Below are 5,165 nucleotides of genomic sequence, written 5' to 3' on the forward strand. Positions count from 1 at the left end.
GACACTTTGCCTTGGCAGGGGCTAAAGATAGCAGCGCCTGCAAAGATATCCCTGCCTTATTTTCCCAAGCCTCATCCTCCCCTCTGTCTTTGAACAACCTGGCCTAATGAGTTCGCGTTTCTTGGTAGGCCTCAGGAATGATAAACGGCCCTTTATGTGAGCCCGGCACGAGCATGCTGGCTGCGTGACCTGAAGACAACACAACCTTCTCGGAGTAAAGCTTGGACCCTGGAGTGTCTCATGCAGGGACCCCCTGCGCCTCAACTGCATCTGTCCTTTTCTTATCTGTGAGTTTTCTCCTTGCAGCTCGTGGCCCTCTCGAACCCGTTCGATGAGTAAGCTAAGAGCCGGTCTCTACGTTGCCTTATGCAGTTCTACTGTGTCCTGTAGGGTTGCTCTCAGGGGCAATGGACTTGCTGGCTGGGAGTTTGGTTGCTGTACTTGAATAGATGGCCAGCTCGTGCTGCAGCAGGGCTGCTGAGTGCATTCCGACCAGCAGCCTTTCAGTCAGCGAAGCCCAGTATTCCTGCTCCGAGAACCCCGAGGAGTGGTGAATCACCAGCAGGGACTGGGGTACAGTTCACACATGCGCTTCTCGCACTAGCGGTGGTGAAGAAACAGGGTGCCCCCCCCCCCAGTTCGCAGCTCATTCTAGTTATTGCTGTGAGGTGCCCCTGAGTTGGTGACAACAATAGCGACCCTGTGCAGGACAGAAGGAAACACCGTGCAGTCCTGCCCCATCCTCGCAATGGACCCTGTACTGGCACCCATGGCTGCGGCCGGCCACCGTGTCAGCCCATCTCCCTGGGGGTCTCTTCTTTTTCGCAGCCCCTCTACTTTGCCAAATGCGATGTCCTTTTCCGGGGACTGCTGTCTCCTGACAACATGTCCAAAGTGTGCAAGATGAAGACCCCTGAGGAGAGGCCAGTGACTGCAACAATGGGCTTAAACACAGGGACAATTGTGAGCATGGGGCAGGTCTGGGCAGTGCTTCGTTCAGTCAAACATAGGGTTGCCTAGGCACAGTCAGAGCTGCCTGGGCTGCACCAAATCACAGCAGCAGCAGCATCTCGACAGGCCACTAGTAAGCTGTGTCCAGGTTAGCCTGGGCTGACCCCTTCTGTTGATCTGTTATTGTTTGTTATCCCAAACCCTAGCTACACAAAAAAGGTGTGCTCCTGCTTGGGTTAGTCCGAAGAATTCAACGAGGAATGATGCTGGGACCAGAGGTGAGTGGGAACACAAAGAAACCTTCAGGAAGGAACTGGAAATTCCATGGATCAGGAAATGGCATTGGATCCCACCCTGGTACGGGGAGCAGGGAGACCCCAGGTACACCCAGTTCTAAGCCCTTTCTCTGACTTGTCTTTCCCTTGAAAAGTGTGTGGGAAGTACTGACGGGGGAGTTGAGAACAGGTTTAATTTTTGGAGAGACAAGTTTATTCCTTGGAGTCTCCTTTGGAATTTTATTTTGAAGGTATATTCCCTTAGGATGTTCAACAATGCAGGAAAAAAAAAAAAGGCCTTCTCTCGTCTGTTCACCTTAAGTTCCACTAGATGGCGATGTATATTCACAATGTAAGGGCTGCCTTGGGATCTCAAACTTCCCATTTCTAATGTATTTTGTCAACATGGGAAGGCTGGTCTGGCCTTCCATTCTCTGCTCCTGCCTCTCAGGAGAATGTTCCTGAAAGCGTTCCCCTCCTTTCCTCCAAGACACACCTCTCTGCAAGCTTCCTCTGGCCACCCCTTAAACGTTAACGCTCCTTAAGATTTTATTTGGGGCTGCCCCTTTCTTAGTAATTGGATCCCCTGCCTCTCTTTAAGACCTCCCTGCTGACCACGGTGAGGGCTTCATCTCACAGGTCTTCCTTCGGGCTTCCTGACATCTGCTGCCCACCTGTGTTTCTTCCCATCCCCCAACCCCAAATCAACCCGCGGTCATCAAGTCCGTTCTGACCCACGGTGACCCCACAGGACCCAGCAGAAGTGCTCCGCGCGGTTTCAAGGTTGTTCATGTGTATGCGAGCAGGCAGCCTCATCTTTTCCCCTCGCAATGGCTGCTGGGTTTGAATTGCGGACCTCGTCGTTAGCCATGTGGAATCCACAATACCCCCAATGCAGGAACCTGAACAGAATCCACTGGCCTCCCCCAAACTGCCCCTCTTTGCCTGCTTCCTCTCTTTGTCTATCCCCAAGCCGCCCACATGCTGTCCCAGGTGGGCTCTCATCATTCCCCATAGCAGTTTCTCCCCTTCACCCCACAACCCGGCAGGAGCTCCTGAGAGCTCCCAGACTCTTCTAGGTCTCTGCCCTCCTGATCCAGACCTCCTGGTGCCGCACGGGATTGCTGTGACAGACGCCAGCTGCTCCTGGTCCTGCATGGGATTTTCTCGTTTCAAAAAAGGTGAAATGTCGATTGATGACAAACCTCGTCTGGATGTCCTCAACTTCCCAAATGGACCAAAATGCCGACTTGGAGTGCATTTGGAGTTCCAGGCCAGACTGTTCAGCAAGCTTTCTATTCAGAGGTTCTGGAAAGATTGTGTAACAGGGTGCGACAAAAAAGGCCTGATTTGTGGCAGACGGGGGGTGGGGGGGGTGGGGTGGGGGACTGGTTTTGCCACCACGACAATGCGCTGGCTCAGGCTGCCATCTCAGTGTGCCAATTTAGGGCAAAAAGCATCATGCCTCTCTGACTCCGTACACCTCACTCACCTGACCTCGCTGCTAGCGACTTCTTTTTGTTTCTGCGAATGAAGAGAGACAAGAAAGGACAGTGATTTGAGGACATAGAAAAGGTGAAGAAAAGAACAAGGGAGGTGCTGTCAGCCATCCAAACAGATGAGTTTGAAAAATGTTTTCAAGAATGGAATCACAGATCTGACAAATGTGTTAAATGTAATGGAGAGTCCTTTGAAGATGATGAGGTTGTGTTGTAAAAAAAATGTTAATACGTAGCTTTGAAAAAAAATTTCCAGGTGTTTTTGGGTACCCCCTTATATATATGTACCCATATGCACACACACACATACATACATGCACACAACATATAGCACACACATAGACATATACATGTACACACATATATGCACACACAATATGTACATATATATGTATACACACACACACACATAAACCAAACTTTTGACATGGAGTTGATTTTGACTTGTAGCAGTTCTAGAGGAATAGGTGCCTGCCTGTGTCTAGGAGAGGTTCACTCTGCTCTCAAGGTGTCCCTGAGACCTGGGGACCTTCTGCCTCCCAGAAAGTTACCCCTCAGCCGGGGTCTCAGAGAGGCCCTGGGCTCCGCTGGGTGTGGCCTCGTCCTTCAGAGGTCTGGGCTGTGGAGCCAGCTGGGGCAGAGGTGCCTGCAGGTGAGTGACTCCAGTGGCCTCTTTCCTCCCAGCCTCCAGGGTGATGGCAGGACTCTCCGGCAGGGGATGGGTAGGGTGGAGAGAACAGCGAAATGGCCCAGCGGGGGCCGTTGGTGGAGGTGTACCTGTGGGAGGGGAGGGGAGGCGGCCTCAGAGGGAGAAGGGCCTGCAAGCCTGCTCAGGAGCTGACCCTGGAAGCGATCGATCTGAGTTCCTGGGGTGCCAATGGCTCCTGAGTTCAACTGTTAATGAAAAGGCTGGAGGTTGGAGCCCACCCAGAAGCTCCCAGGAAGAAAGGCCTGGTGATCTGCTTCTGTCAAAGCAGCCGGTGGAATACGGTGGATTTCAAATCTACTCTGACACAGGCCCCTGGGAGTCAGGTCCGGCTTGTCGCTGCTGGTGAGGGGTGTGGGGAGGCTTGCGCTTGCAAAGGAGCCCGGCAGAAAGTGGGAGACAGGCATGGAGGGAGGCTCGGCAGGAGAGGGACAAGCCACTGGAGGCTGTTGAACTATCTCAGACTAAAGTCCAGGGGCGTAAGCCAGCAGCGGGAGGAGGGCTGGAGACCAGGACAGAGACACAGAGAGACTGGCCGGGGGAGGCCACGAGAAGGTGGGAGTGAGTGAAACCAACAAATGCTCCAGGAGTCTCCGCATCGGCACAGGAGGCGCTCGGAGACCAAGGCGGGAAGCCAGGTTCAAAAAAAGCGATAGAGTTCTTTGTTGAGTTTGAAATAGTGACAGCTTTCTATTGGTCCAAATGACACTTCTCCAACCTCACATCGTTTACTGCAATGTCTCCCTAAGAATCAACAATCAGCCTAGTGTCGTGCCACAAAGGGGTGGAGTGGTGTGTGTGTGTGAGAGAGAGAGTGTGTGTAGGTGTGTGAATGTGTGTATATGAGTGTTTGTGAGCATATATATGTGTTTATGTATTTGCATGTATCTGTGAATGTGAACATGTGTAAGGGAGTGTGTGCAGCATGCGAGTGTGAGTGAATGTATATGAGTGAATATATGCATGTGTGTGTTTATATTAGTGTATGTATGAGAGTGAACATATGTATATTTGAGTGTGTGTGAATGTATACAAGTGAGTGTATGAATATTGAGCATGTGTGTGAGTGTATGAGTGTGTGTTTATGTAGGAGGGTGGGTTGGGGGGGAGGACAAGAACAAATCCATAAAAACAGAATTATGCCTATTGAAAAATAAAATTATATTATCATTCAGAACCAGATGTCTGAATTCATCAGTTTGGGGTATGAAAGGAGGTATCTTTATCTTACTGTAGCACTCCATCGTCAGTCATTTTATTTGCTGCATGGATGAGAAACTTTAGAGCTGCCATGGGCCCTAGCTCATGGACAGTCCACCTTAGTCGGCGCAGGAGTCTCCATCCCTGTTAGAACCAAGCAAAGGGCCAGCTGTTCTGCCTTGGGCTTTCAACCCTTTATCCATTCCAAATGACCAGGGACCTGGTGTTTGAAGCCGAACCTGGTCCTTCCATGTCACGAGCTAGCCCTGTCCAGGGTAGCTCCTTGGTGACTGAGGCTGATGTCACCATTGCTGGCCTGGGCGGGGGGTGGGGGTATTTGCAGGCAGGCTGGGTGCTGTCTGTTCCTCACTCTCATCCTCAGTGATGCAATGAGCTTCAATCACAGGTGTGGTCACTCTCAGCCACCATGGTTTGTTGCTGTTTGGCTAGACACACACACTCTCAGCCATTTTTCTAGAGAATGGCCCAGGAGGACCAGGCCCGGAGCATCCTTCCTCCCAACCCACCACAGCT

This window comes from Echinops telfairi, unplaced genomic scaffold (assembly GCF_000313985.2).
Source record: "Echinops telfairi isolate 266 unplaced genomic scaffold, ASM31398v2 ScPeMD7_7400;HRSCAF=8409, whole genome shotgun sequence".
NCBI classification, from domain to species: Eukaryota; Metazoa; Chordata; class Mammalia; order Afrosoricida; family Tenrecidae; genus Echinops; species Echinops telfairi.